General features: G+C 37.7%; 1 pseudogene; it reads left to right on the top strand.

Annotated features, from left to right (window-relative positions):
* Positions 1–16,089, top strand: part of LOC111372784 — a 32,634-nt pseudogene that overhangs the window by 13,142 nt on the left and 3,403 nt on the right.

Genomic DNA, 16,089 nt, shown 5'->3' with positions numbered 1-16,089 from the left:
AACTCCACACCATATTACGCTCAATCCAACGGACAGCCTAATCTTCTAATAAGATTCTAAAAAATATCATCAGAAAGATGATAGATGAAAATGCCAGAAATTGGCACGAATATCTGAACAAGGCCTTATGGGCTTATAGAACATCACCTCGGTCAAGTACCAAAGTTGCTCCTTTCCAACTTGTTTATGGGCAGGAGGCCATTTTGCCTATGGAAATCAACGTGCAATCGATTAGAGTGTGCTTGCAACATAAGTTGAATGATGATGAGTATGCCGAATCACTAGTTCAAAATTTATTGGGGTTAGACGAATTAAAGTTGGACGTCTTAGATAAATTGTAAGTTCAAAAACAAAGAATGGCTAAGTTTTATAATAAAAAAGTCATAGCTAAGTCGTTCATCTTGGGTAAACTAGTTTGGAAGACGATACTTCCTTTGGATAGCAAGGGTCCAAAGTACGGGAAGTGGTCGCCCAATTGGGAAGGACCATGCAAAATAAACAGTGTGTTGCCCAATGGAGCGTATCACTTGGAAGATTTAGATGACACCAAGCACATGAGATTCATTAACGAAAAATATTTGAAAAAATATGTTCCTTCTTTATGGGAATGTGAACAGATAAAAGCATAATCAAAATATGTTGAATGATTAAGGATAACAAGGTCAGAGCGAAATACGTTCAAATAAAGTCCTTTATTATCAAACGTTCATTACAAAGATGCAAAAATACCAATAATGGATGCTCTACAAACTACAATTAAAAGTAAACTAATCTCCCGGTTGATCGCTGAGTAAGAGGGTGGACTAGTCTCGCACCGCCTTCCTAAATGCATCGCTACAATGGTGGGATCGCCGAGTAAGAGGGTGGACTGGCCTCAAAACCTTCCTAAACGCATCGCTGCAATGGCGGGCAAAGAGGCTGAGAAGCACTCTCAGCAAGCAAGGTGGCCCGCAAGCATCCCAAAAATTGCCTTTTATCATCAACTCCTTGTAAAGGACAAAGAGACAATGGAAAGAACTTTGATGGTAAAACTTTGCTGCTGGCCAAAAAATATTTCCTATATCTCCCACACCAAAGGTGACATTAAGGCAAATAGTAAAATGGGCGGACCAAACAATCCATTTTTATAGAAAGACGAAGGTTTCGGATTGATTGTCAGAATGTCAAACAATGGCAGCAAATTGGTTTCGAAAGAGAAAATGAAGATGAAGATGGAAAATGGAAAATGCGAAGCATACGTGCATTTATAGAGGGGTGGAGATGAAGAAACAGAATATGAGCAGCCACATTCTGCCTAGTAAATGGAATTAAATAGCCCAAAGTCTTGGGAAAAGTGGTGGAAATATCAAAAGAAAATGTGCAAGATTTTTAGCACAAAACAGTTAAATGCTTGAAGAATTAACGATTAAAAGACAAACGTCAAATAAATGCACAAGAAGTTAACATATATGTTCATTAATGATGAACATAGTTACAAAGGGAAAATCAAATGCGAAATTACAAAAGAAAAAGACATCATATCAAAGACTTAGTTCGCTCAATTCCTTGGGAGGCGTTGCGCTTTTTAGCAGCCATTCTCGCCTTGCAGTCGTCCATTTTGGCTTGAAGTTCCTTCATCTGAGCAGTCAAACTAACCATCAAAGAGTCTTCAATCATGACTTCGGAAGAGATCTCTTTCAACTCATCCTCTGCCTTGTTGATCTCCAGATGCAGAGACTCTTTTTCAGATACGACGCGAAGATATTGAGTACTTTTGGCCTTTAGTTCAGCATTCTTGGCCAGCAAAGAAAGGACCTCGGAGTGGATAACTTTCAACATCGCTTTAAAATCGGCAGAAAGATTGAGCGACGGAAGTGTCAGTGCTTGCTCCAACTTTGCATTCAAATGCTCAAGCTTATCCTTGTGTCTGGCAGCACTAGCCCTACCAATGTCCATATCCATGAAGGACACGTACTCAAATATCGACTGCTTGAGGAACTTCAAATCTTCCTCTGAAGAAGCAGCAGGACGATCAGATGGAGCAGGGCGAGATGTCTTGACTTGCCCCCAGGAAGCAAATAAGTCTTGGATAGAACGCACAATCTTGTCAGCATCCTACAAAGAAAATTGCCAATATTGATGATTCTCACTACAACGAACAAGATGGAAATAAAAGTGAAGCAAAGAGTACCTCATCAACAATCGTGGAAGATGGCATATCCTCAGCCAAGTCTGCCATCTGTAACTCCTCCATTCGTGAGGACTTCCCCTTGTCTGAGCGAGAAGATGTTGCCACAACGGGCAGACTCATAGGAGTATCTGCAGAACTCAAGAGCAACAAATCAGAAACCAATAGCACAAGCAAAGGTAAGGCATCAAAAAACTGAATTATCTTCTGCTTCGATGTTTGGGGGGTTGACGCCCTGGGAAGAAGGTGGCTCATCCATGGGTTGTGATGAGGGTTCTGGGACTGAAGATGTCTCTTTAAGCATAGTCCCCTCATCAACCGATTTGGATGAAGCAGCCTCAGCAGAGGATGATGGAGCAGGAGCTGCCAATGCTAAAGCCTTTAAAGGAGAGGCTGAACTTTTCTGAGGAATCCAAATAAATCATCAGCACACAGAAAAGTTTCAAGTATGGAAAAGTATGCTTGTGAGTAAAGCAATTTAATTACCTTTCTCCTGATGATAAGAGGGGTATCATCATCATCATCATCAACATCATTCTCCAGAATGGGAGATGCTGAGGCTGACCGTTTGCGGGTTGGGGCACTCTTGGCTGTAGTAGGCTTGGCAGGGAGAGAAGAAGATGGACGAGCAGACTGTTTAGCGCGACGAGGAGGAGAAGGACTCCGGATGGACAAAGGAGTGACTAAAACAGGAAGAGGGGAAGAAATGCTCGGCTGGTCTAGTGAATGAAAGGCACGATTGGCATCAGTCGCAAACAATCTGCGCTTCACTGACGACCAGAGCTGTTCAAAAAGAGAATGGATGGCGTGGCTAGAATTGAAGGGGGCTAATGAAAAATAGCTTGTTAAAAGAAGATTACGAACATTTATAGCCTCTGCCTCCGCCTTATTAATAATATGAAAGCGTTCAATCAAGTTCCTTGAATAGCAAGGAGGAACAGGCCAAGTTTGGCCGAAACCAAGTTGGCGAGCAAAAAATTGGAGAGCATAAATTTCTACCCCTGCCTTGGCATTGGTCCCAGTTAAAATATCATGAAATAGCTCCCTCCCGGTTAAAAACTAGATCCAAATGAGCAGGGAGGTGCTCGCGCTGTCTATAGTGGAGGGGGGCTGCACATAGTTTGGAGTCAAAAAAGGAGAAAAAGGAAAAAAAAAGGGAGGGATTGAATCTAAAGAATAAAAGAATGAAAAAATGTCCCTTCTAGACATATTTACAGGAGCCAAGGGCTCAATGGCTAGCCCATAGCAGCTAGCAGAGGAGCGAGAAATTGATGGAGCACCAAGCAATGGAAAATAGGATCTCAACCACAGTTGAGTGAACCAAAGAGGTCCACTACCAGTGGGAGATGCACCATTCTTCAATTGGGTTTGAAGAGAAGCCATTCCTCTATAAAGGGCATCCAAAAAGAAATAACATAAATTCAAAGGCCTGCCACGCGCTACTTCGTGCGCTATGGGTAAATAACTCAGGGAGAGCTTTATGCTTGGCACACACAAAACATATTTACAAAGCCAAACTAGAAGAAAAGCCACTCACTCAGTATGGGAAGGCTCAGCGCTCGAATGATTGTGAAGGGTTTGCAGGCTTGAATAAGACTCGGTGTAGTTTTTACCAAACTTTGGGGCGCCACCAGAAACCAAGATACCAGGAAAAATGGTATCGCCCAAAGGTGGTAGATTCACTAGGGCCCCAACATCCCTTAAAGTAATAGACATGGGGCCAAGAGGGAAAATAAAGGTATTATACTCGGAAGACCAAAAACTCAAAGCGATCGAAAAAAGTGCTGAATCAAAAGTAGGGGGTCGAATAGAGATTTCTAACAAATCAGAAATCCTAGCATTGTCAAAAAGTGCCTTAGTAGGACCATGGCCAACAAGACGAGCATGCCACCTACGGAAGGCTACATTAGATTTAGGCCAAGTGCGAATACCTTTTTCGCGAAGTGGCCCCAGCGATAGAGAGTTTAGAAATGGAAGGCTTTGAGTACAAGGAAACAGCTGACCCACCGCCGCCTGTTCGATTGCCTCTGCATTGTTGAAGAAAGGACCTAGGTAGAACTCATTGAGTTCGACATTGGCGGGCACGAGAAAACTCGGAGTTATGTATGGACGACTCAGAAGTTTCTGAAAGTCATCAAAACTAAAGGAGTCGCCAGCTTGAGATTGTGAAGTAGCCATTAGAGATGAAACGAAGTTTTTTCAGAGTTACGTAGCAGGGAAGCAAAAGATGAACAGTAAATCGTGGGAGAGACGCGAAAAAGTGAGGCGTGATTTAATAGTGCAGTGAAATGGCGTGTTTGGGGGTTATAAAGGTTTGCAAAACGTCGCACCTTTTCAAGCTATGGAAGAAAACAATGATTGAAATTCTTGAGAATTTCGAATGTTGCTGGAAACACAAAGTGAATATAGCAAAATTTAATAATTGGTATTAATTCTGCCATATTGGGGGGTAATTGTTGACACATAAAAATTCAGCCCAAATAAAACGGTCCAAGGAATGAAGCCCAATTGGAGGATCCCCAAATCCGATAGCCCAAAGAACGAAGCCCAATCAAACAATTCAAGATGAAGGCCCAAATAGGGAGGCCCAAGAACGCGGTAACGCCATCGCCCAAGTTTGCAAGTCGCCCAGAATCTGAGCGAATGGAGTGTCATGCAGTCGCCCAGAGCTGTTACTCTATTCTCGTCCAAACTTTCAAGTCGCCCAAAGTCTTAGCAAACATAAAGTGTTGTGGTTATCAAGAAGTGCAGTTATCAAAGCAGTTATTAAAGCAGCCCTATCACGTTCCACGATTCAAGGAATTCAATCGAAAACGGTTGAACGACGAAGAGTAATGGCAGCAGTTAAGAAAGGCAGTTTCATAACAAGCTGGCCATTACGAGGAAAGTGGGCAGTTGTAGAACGATCAAGCAGTTTTTAGGCGGTTGATCACAAAGAGATCATCCATGGAGTATAAAAGGGCGAAAAGATATAGAGCAAGAGACCGAATCAAAAACTCTCGAACAGAGAATATGTAATTTTAAATTCCTTAGCTTAGACTTAAACATTTTTTTTAGTAACTCGTGTGCTTGCGTCCCTTGGAGGCATTTTGTTTTTGATTTCCAATTGTAAAGTCATCGCCAATAAAAGAACACCCATTTTTGGGACTTTGTCTCAAGAGGTTTGTCCCTTACACAATCGTCTGACCCCTTTTAATTGTTAGCGACTAACCCGCGCGAAACAGAAATACATTAAAACCTCTATGCAAGACGCATTACATGAAATATATCTCACGAATTTTGAAGACATCGACGGCATCTTTGAACCAATTTTACCTCTAAATATGAATCCAATTTGAACATTTTAGGCTGATTACTAACTTCTGCAATTGACTATATTTTTTGGGTCCTGAAAAATTCTTAATACTCTTCTTAATTTCTAGAGTACCATCTTCCAAATTATATCTTTCAATGTCATTGCTTATAAAATCTATGTCGTGACATTGAAAGAACTAATAGGGAAGAAGGGACTCGAGGAAGTGATAAAGAAGAACAATTCATAATTCTTACATTCAATTTGTTCAGGTCAATAATAAGCCTAAAAATTAGTTTGATCTCGATTTATATCTAAAGTTAGAATTGGTTGAGCTCACTAGTTTTTATACTGATTATTGACTTGAACAAATTGACTACTATAATATATATAAGTTTTAATTCATTTTGAATAATAAATGGAAAACATAAATAAATGACTAATTGGATTAGGATTTTGAGCATAAAGTTCCCATTGATGTGTAATAGAATAATCAAATTATACTAGAATTGGAAAAATAACTTTAAAAGTAAAATTTTAGATTGCACAATAAAAGAGTTAATATAGAGATTATAACAATTGTAAATTGAGAATATAGATATTGTGGGAAAATATGAAGCAAAATGGGGGTTTATATAGAAAAAACTATGACCATTTTTTTTTTAAAATTGAAAATTGGTCACAATTATGACTGTTTACGAGCTCAAGATAAGCCGCTTGTGGGGGCCTGATACACAAGCCGGTTCATAATTTCACGAGTCAAGCATGCTCCCCATGAAAAAATATGCTCAACTCAACCATTTCTTGTCTCAAAATGAACCTAAGTTGTCCATGGGGCGAACTTGCATGCGGCTCAGTCCAATTGCCACCTCTACCTAGGCCTCCTTTTTGTTTAGCAGAAATTGGCAGAACCAATATTTTCATGTGGGGATCAAAAGATATAAGAGGAGCAAAAGATATGTGCGTGCAGCGAATGTTGTTCACATTGGTATCTCCTAAAGTGACTTCTTTTATTCAAAATTATGCCTACGTTTTATCTATGTTGTAAAATTGTCAGAAGATGTCAGTAGGAATTCATGTCGTTTAATCCAAAAATGGCAATAGCACTACAGTGCTACCCACGAAGTCACAAACCTTGCCGCCTTTAATGGAAATTTATGTTCTTTCATAAGAAAATATTAACCAAGAAAAATAAAATGTTCACATTTTAATATGATAGAATTATGATAGAATTGAAAAACATCTCACTTCTAATGTGACAAGATAGCCTTAGTTATAGTTTTCTAAATGTCGGTAGGGAATCCTGCTCGCTGAGAGCACGAGATTTTCTATATAATCTCTTTTTAACTTAAAGGCTAAAGTCAATTATTAATTTTAACGGTACATCTCATATGACATACAACTAGTGCCTATACAAGCATAAAGAAAAAAAACCAGGCAAGCGAAAAATAAAACAAGCCACCCCTCCTTTGCCTCTCACCCCAAATAAGGAAAATAGTGTAGAGACTGATACTTCTTCCACAATGAAAAGTCTAAGCATCGGAGATTAGAACTGCACAGCAAAATTAAAATGTGCATGGAGGAGATCTAAGTTGATGATCATGGTTGTTAGAAATATTGTGGAATGTTAGAAAATTCACAGTGTTAAGACAACATAACAGCAATTTGACTTGTAATGGCAATGACGTTTTAAATTAATGTCAATTCTAGCACATCAAGTTAGTATCAAAACCAAGAAATTTACAACTTTTTGGAATTCATTCTCTTTGGCATTATAATGGTTTTTCATATTTATGCAAGGCTGCAGCTCTAGAAAGCCAAGAATCAAGTGTTGTCACAGACATATTCTCATGTTAGGTCTAAAGGTGTAATTGGCGATTATGTGGACAAAAGGACTAAATTGTAAAAGTCAGGGACTCAATTGTACAATGTTATAAAAGTTAGGGACTTAAGGTGAAATTTAGGAAAGCTAGATGATAGGGACTAGGGTTTGAGTGTTTGGTTCAAATCAAGGTAGCGGTGCCGAAAGTTCGCTAGCTGTTCACCCTGCCACCGCTTGAGAGAGTAGAAGCAGAATGGTCGTCGCTCGCTCGCCGCTCAATGTTCACTCGAGCGAAGTGTCGTCGCTCGCTATTCGCTCGAGCGACGGTGTTATATGGAAAATCGTATTTTCAATTTCTGGAAAGTTTAACACGACCTAGATTCCTAATTGCCCCCAACTATAAATATAAAGGCCGTAAACGTGAAAGAGAGATTGTCATATTATGCTTTACATAGATATCATCTTCAATATTCTCTCAAGTGATCCAAAGCAGAACTAAATAAGGAATTCATCCATAAACACCTTGTGATCCGAGTAATCCATTGTTGGGGGAAAACATCATTATTTGTAAAGAAAACACCCGGATTTCTTCATCTGTTGAGGAAGGGACTCTCTCATTGGGAGATTGAGAGAGGTGGAAACAAATGCAGGAATTGGACAAGAACAGAAGGTTCTTGGAATTTCACTTGGTGATACAATCAGCTAGAGACCAAGAGGCTGTATTGGAAAATAGATTGGGCTGCAGGAGGTAGATCGAGAAGCTAGTAGGAGACTAGCAGTATCTACAGCAGTAGATCGTGAGACTAGAACAACGGGTCTGACTTGGTATGGAGTTTGGCATAACTTGTACTAGCTGAATTGGTATAGTGGAAACTACTGGCTTGGTCCCAGAATTTTACCCACGTTGGAGTTTCTCCGTCATCATATTGTGAGTTGATGTTGTTACTGTTTTATTTATTTTACGCAAACTGACAATTCAACATAGGCTTAATTGGAAGTGTATATTTAATCATCTAGACAACAATTAATTTATGACTTGTTACAATTAATTGTATTAATTCCGCATGTAAGGTCAAACAGTAAATTAGAATGTAAACTTAGTAATGCTAAAATTTGAATTTGACATAATAAAATATTCCAGTGAATTTCCAAGTGGTTGTAGAACGTTCCCTGAACTTTCATCAAGGTAGCACAAGCTTGAAGCATTTGATTATACACATACTTACATAAATTGGTAGACATTATCCTCTGATTGTGGGGTGGATAATTAGCGTAAACTATTTTTGCAGATTCTGGGATTGGATACTTGAGTAGATATCACAGTAGGAGATAAAATCTGAGAGAAATCTCTGGAGGGCAGAGGAAACGTGTTACAACTGGTGAACAAGCTTCATTTCTTCACAAATATTTGTAAAAGAATCGTTATTGGTTTTATTAGACTTTAATGATTAATCTTTAAATATTTTTGCCAATGAAAATTACAGGTAAAATGCTGGTTGGACCAGCAAAGGCATTTTTCATGGATGAGATATCAACAGGCCTGGACAGTTCTACAACTTTTCAAGTTGTGAATTCGATTATGCGATATGTCCATATTCTCAAGGGGACGGCTCTCATTCCACTACTGCAACCAGAACTAGAAACATATGATCTGTTTGATGATATCATTCTCATTTCAGAGGGGCAGATTGTTTATCAGGGCCCTCGTGAATACGTGCTTGAATTTTTCAAATCTATGGGTTTCAAATGCCTAGAAAGATAAGGGGTAGCAGACTTCTTGCAAGAAGTATGCATTGGAAACAACTGAAATGATGTGCTAGTGATTATTAAGCCCCTATTGGCTTCCCATTAAAAAGAGTTTTTTGAGAAAAATAAATTTTAAATAGTAATTTTACGGAGAATGTGTAATTAAAAATTAGAAAAATATTTTTGATTTACATATAGAATATTTTATTGTGTGAACTTGTGTTTGAAAAAAATAAAAATAAAAATAAAATAAATAAAATAAAAGAGTTTTTATATAATGGGAGACAAACAAGGGCGAAAATTTTATCAGTTCTGCTAAAACTTCATTTTTATACAGGTAAATAAACAAAAGATCAGCAGTAGTTTGTTGAGGATGTCCCATATCGATTGTAAATGGGGTTGGTATTCAGTTTATAAGTGTGATGCAAAACGTCATCTCTTGAGCTAGTTTTTTGGGGTATGAGAGGCTCAATACCGGTATCAGAGCCCTGTTATCAACGAGTCTACGATCCAACAGTCGTGAAAATACGGATTTGTGTGAGGGGGAGATGAGTTTGGTCTCCCGCAAGTCCCGTTTTGTGAAGTGGAGATGAGTTTGGTTTCCTACAGGGCCCGATGTGTGGGGGGAGACATTTTTTATCTCCTACAAAGCCCGATGTGTGAAGAAGGATTATTAAGGTTGTCCCACATCGATTGTGGATGATGTTGATATTCAGTTTATAAGTGTGAGGGAAATCCTCACTTCTTGAACTAGCTTTTAGGGTGAGAGAAGCCCAATACCACCTAACAATGGTATCAGAGCTAGACTGTAGGTTCTTCGTGATGTGATTAGGATTTTTTTCAGAGATGGCTATATTGAAATATGATATTCTGTTACTAGATCGCTATACAGTATTGGATAAACAAAGACAAGTGCTACAAACTTATTACAGTCGAGGAATTTTCTGAAGCATTCCAGTTATTTCATATTGGAAGGGCCCTAAATTCTGAGCTTTCAACTCCATTTGACGTGGAAAGAAGCTATCCAACAGCTTTGACAACTGCAAAATATGGTGATGGGAAAAGGGAGATCCCAAAAGCTTTTTTTCCAAAGAATTCTTGCCAATGAAGAGAAACTCACTAGTCTACATCTTCAAGCTCTTCAAGGTTATTATTTGCATTACTATGTTATTTATCCCCATCTTGATGTTAATAAATGCGTATTTCTATACACAATGAACAAAATACGAACAGCTAACATAATATGGTCATAAATCTTAGGTTGTTACTTGTTAAGGAAACTCTGATAGAGTATAATAAATCTTACGTTGATCTATTGATAACAAAATATTGTGCTCAACCCTTGTCAATGTTATGGATTACAATTTTTAAAAGGGAAGTTGGCAGAAAAAAATGAGAGGAATTTTTTTATCGCTTGTGTAATTATCTTAACGAAAGGAATGCAGACTCATTTAGTATTTATTCAAAGTGGACTTTGACCAACAAAATTTTCGAGTAAGATTAAATATGACTATAGAGACTGAAAGACATAACTAGCATATAGTTAGTAGCTTGTCTAATACTAAATCCTTAGCTTACGGTTGAACCGTGTTTATCTTGCTTTCGAGGATCTCAAATCGAGCAGAACCCAAGGCCATAGTTAAGATGTTAACAACTTGATACTCAATGGGAATATATAATTGACATCTAGTTCTTTATTGAGTATTTTTTTTCTCGAACAAAAATGTAAACAATCTCTATGTGCTTTGTTGAAGACTGGAAAACTAGGTTAAATGTTAGAGGTTGGCACTTATGGTATACCTATATAATCGTTGGCAAAACAAGTCGAATTTGGCCGTCATTGTCGTGGAAATCCCTCAAGAAATCTTGATTTCGGGCTCGAAAAACAACCAAACGAACACCAAACAATCGAGGCTCAACCCAAAACTTCCACCTTCACTTTGGTTGCTCCAAGATGTACATCGACAAAAGATGACAGTGGTGGTGATTTGCAAGCCACAAAGGCAAGGGAAAACAAAGAGGTACCAATGGTAATCACTCAACCAAGAAACGGCTCCTCACTATATTTTTCTTTCTTCAAAATACACATACACCACACACACAGTTGTTGGAAGAAGAAGCATAATATACATTGGGTTATTAGGTTTGTGCTTAACTTATTCATTTAAATGGGCCAAAGATATATCTCTCTCAATGGGCTTAGTTAATGGACCAACAATAATCCAAAATCACTCATAATCAAACCACCAATCCAACTCCAACTTAGGCCTTCCAAAAGTGTTGATCGTAATCGAGTCGAGCCAATTCTATAGTGTCAATAAATTATCTGCCAACTATTTTAAATCATTGTCCGAATTTATTGGATATCAAAACCCAACAAATCTCCACCTTGATGCCTAATAAATCTGCAAGCAAACAAAATACAAAGTTTATACTTGCATAATCAAGGTACCCAATAAAATTGGGATCAAATAACTTACCTCGTGTTTCTAATCTGAAACACATACCATACCTGCTCCATGTCCTTGCCGAGGTTAAGATCAAGAACACCCAAGCAGAAGCAAATATTCACAGTAATCAATCAAGAGCAAAAGAACATGCAATGATTATATTATAATTATATAGGATAACACACAGATCTTTTCAAAAAATCATGTTCACACAGAACCACATATTAACACCAAGTTAATCAACAAGTGGGCAACATATATGCAATAAATGTATAAATGACCCTATGAAAAGATCTTACCACGCTTATCATATCTCATTCTATGTTGCTCCCACCTAAAGAACATATATCTTCTCTCATCACCTACCATGCTCACTAAATTCATGTCTAACTAGTAATCACATAGATCATAAGTCTACAGGATAATCCTTTATCACTACATCGCATCTTCCAACCTACGTGGATAATGGATCTCCACCTAACAGAAGTGATAGAAGTGGCTCTTTTACACTCCAAATGTACAAGTCTCTTCACAAATACAGGATTCCAACATTTAATAACATCACCACTCATGATCCAAATGTCATACTCCAAATCCCCGTGCATATCACCAATGCACCTTTAGGCATCTATACTCTACCTTACTAAAAAATACTCAACACACTGCTAATGTATAACAAACCCACTATAGCAAATCAACACCTTTCATGATCACAAAGGTTATGGCTCAATTTAAATTAACCCATGCACCACAAGGTTACTCCAATTACCAATGCTCAAAAAATTCACAAAGAAAATGGTGAAGATGGCACTCATAAAGAGAATAGAAGAAAAAGTTGGTTACTTCACTACACTTACAAAAGAGGCTCACAAAGATAAGATAACCTTAAATGGCTGCATCACACAATCTCACAAACAACACAGGCTCACAAAGATAAAGGAGAAAACAGATGCCCAACTTTCTTCTTACTACCACTTACAGAGCAAACGGAGTACGTCACAAATCTCAACATACTATGCATGCAAAACACATTATTTAAAACATTAAGATCACTTTAATTCATGCAGTTACACACATCAAATAAATTAAAATTGTAACATACCAACGCAATAGAATTAAGCAATCACATGCATGCAGAAAGGATTACACATAGATGCACATGCAGTAACCATGTTCACTCTTAATAAACCTCACTAGGGTCACCACTTGACCTTATGATAACATTCACCTCTCCTCTCCTCTTTCATTATCTTTCCTTTTATTATCATTTCTAGGATAAGCTATTTTACTATGTTCAGAATTTACCACAATTAAAATATATCTTACTTATCACACTTGCTTTAGACCTATACATGCCATCAATACCAAATAATGACCACAAGCAAAGTATTTACATAATTCACACAGAATTGTAAAATATACTTTCCTAAGATCGTATGCAATTCTAACAGTATAGAAAAGATTGACAACAAATTCACAAAGAATTTAAGTTAAATAATTAACAAGTAATTCTTAGGTCTAGCAACATGCAATAGTTACCCCTTTACGACAATCCCAAACCTAACGTCACCACCACACGATGACTTCCAATACGAAAAATAAATAGTTACCCTACACAATAGTTTTAACTACAATAATAAAAGGCAAAGAACACGATACCAAGAGGGCCACATTTGAAGGTCCATAAATATCGAGATATGCAAATTCACCACTTTAGAATTGTCACTATTTGTCCTAAAGCTTCTAGTAATCGCAACAACACAAAACGGCACCCAACGTCCAAGGGTAAAATCGTCCAACTTTTATCATATTGCTCGAAACTGAATTCTGACAATACCATAGGATCCATATCACTACCAACAACATTTTGTCTTTTAAAGTCGTCGTCTGAAACCACCGGATGCACCCTCATTTGGCTTGCTGGCGTCCCCATGTGCTACTCTCCCGATAGCGCCTCCACCTGCACAGTCACAGATTTCTCAACAACACAAGTTTTGATATCATTTGTCGCGAAAATCCCTCGAGAAATCTTGATTTTAGGCTAAAAAAACCAAATGAACACCAAACAATCAAGGCTCGACCCAAAACTTTCACCTTCACTTTGATTGCTCCAAGATTTACATCCACAAAGGATGCAGTGGTGGTAATTTGCAAGCCACAAAGGCAAGGGAAAACAAAGAGGTACCAATGGTAATCACTCAACCAAGAAACGACTCCTCACTATGTTTTTCTATCTTCAAAATACACGTACACCACACACACGGCTGTTGGAGGAAGAAGCATAATATATAGATACATTGGGTTATTAGGTTTGGGCTTAACTTATTCATTTAAATGGGCCAAAGATATATCTCTCAATGGGCTAAGTTAATGGACCAACAATAATCCAAAATCACATACTAATCAAATCACCAATCCAACTCCAACTTGGACCTTCCAAAAGTGTCGGTCGTATTTAAGTCGAGTCAAGTCTATGGTGTCGATAAATTATCCGTCAACTGTTTTAAATCATCGCCCAGATTTATTGAATATCAAAACTCAACACTCATGGTGTACCTGTACTATCATCTGCAAAACACAAATACTAACTAAACAGGCAGGATCCCAAATATTTGAATTGACAATTTCTAAAGGTATGTGTTTTTTATTGAATGAATTTCGAAATGTAGATTGACAAAGTTTGCCATATGTATGGACTAGAATACAAAAGTACAAGTTTCTTAACAAGAGAAACAAGATAGGTCAAGGCCTTCAGAACTAGATAAGGAATTTGATTACTGCGATAGTCTAACTTTTTTGTGTCTGCTATTTACGTTGCAACACTTGATAGTTATTGAAGCAACTATAGAAAAACTATTATTGGTACAAAATTTAGTAAAGCAGAATCTAAGTAGTAATTAGTTAAGAGCTTGTGGATTCCATTTTAGCGTGTATTCAGTTGCCTTTTAGGACCGAATGAATTTTTATCAATGGTTTCTCATACCTGTTTACCAATGATGATTTCTTACATGTGATTTTAGCTTACTGTAATGGCTACCATGGCAATGACTGTCTTCTTCCAAACTAAAATGGACCGAGATAACCAAACTGATGGAGGGATTTATGCTCGTGCTCTATTTTACTCTGTCGCTACAATTATGTTCAATGGAATATCAGAGATAAGCCTGACTATTCAGGAGCTTCCAATCTTCTACAAGAAAGGGGATTTTCTCTTGGCATATGCACTTCCGGCTTGGATACTCCAAATCCCTGTTACCTTTCTTGAAGCAGCCGTGTGGGTGACAGTCACTTACTATGAAATTGGATTTGATCCTAATTTTGGAAGGTAGAAATAATAATGCAATCCACTGAATGCCAGTGTCTCTCCAATATAAAATTATCTATTGAGTATCAATCAGAGTTCACATTGCAGATTCCTCAAACAGTACATGCTGCTCTTATTAGAGGCTCAAATGGCTTCTTCATTATTTTGAATGATCGGGGCAATGGGTAGGAACATGATAATTGGAACCGCATGTGGGTTTTCTGTATTGCTTGGCTTTGTCCTGTCACGAGGTATAGAATGTCACTTATGAGAATCATTCTTTTTCATATTGAAAAAAAAGAATGCTAAATTTCTGTGTTTTACTGTTTTGTTTATGCTTTTGGCCAGTACTCTAGAAAATGTAAAGAAGTAGCGGATATGGGGTAACTGGTTCTCTCCAGTGATGTATACAGAAAATGCTATTCTTGTAATGATTTTACTGGGCATAGTTGGAGACATGTAAGCATATTCAGTGTATTCTTCTAGGTTCCTGATATCGTTTTCATCTTGAAAAAGAATGAACTAATAATCAAGTTCACTTTTCTTCTTAAAGGTACCCTCAAACACGAACGAATCACTGGGAGTCGAGATTTTAAAGTCTTAAGGATTTTTTCCTGAAGCATACTGGTATTGGATAGGAGCAGGGGCTTTATTTGGCTTCATACTTCTATAAAACTCCTGTTTCATTCTCGCTCTCACTTATCTTAATCGTGAGCATCTTGACGCAGTAACATACTGAAATATGCTGCAGCTCTGGGAAAGCCTCAAGCTGTTCTGATGGAACAAGATAAAAGGGAAGATAATCGGGTTCCAAGTAACGAAACTGGTATGTTTTATCCTAAGAGTAAAATCAATATACGTGTTTATTATGTTGTTTCTGGTATAATGATGATACTACTGAAATTTCAATTAAAATTCAGAAACAGGAGATGAAAGTAGAAAGGCAAACATTGAAAAGAAAGCAACGATTCTTCCATTTGAACCGCACTCCATTTCCTTCAATAAAGTCACATACTCTGTTGGCATGCTGCTGGTAACTAAAAATTGAACATAATATTTTGGTGGAGGTCTCTACGTTTAAAAGTTGCAAAGAGCTTCACGTTAGAAACTCCTTGTTGAATCTTCAACATTTAAATATATTAACGTTTCTTCTCTATAATAGCTTCTCAGAGATAGGCAACAGAAGGGTTCAAGGTTCGCCACCATCTATTTATGAAAAGCAGTACATGGCAGCCTTTGATGAAAAAAATCTGGCATAAATGTGAGGGGAGTGTAGAAAAACACAATTAAACAAATAAATGAGTCCCC

This window comes from Olea europaea, unplaced genomic scaffold, assembly GCF_002742605.1.
Source record: "Olea europaea var. sylvestris unplaced genomic scaffold, O_europaea_v1 scaffold1026, whole genome shotgun sequence".
Taxonomy (NCBI): domain Eukaryota; kingdom Viridiplantae; phylum Streptophyta; class Magnoliopsida; order Lamiales; family Oleaceae; genus Olea; species Olea europaea.
Note: the sequence above shows the minus strand (reverse complement) of the source record. Positions and strands in the feature narration are given on the sequence as shown.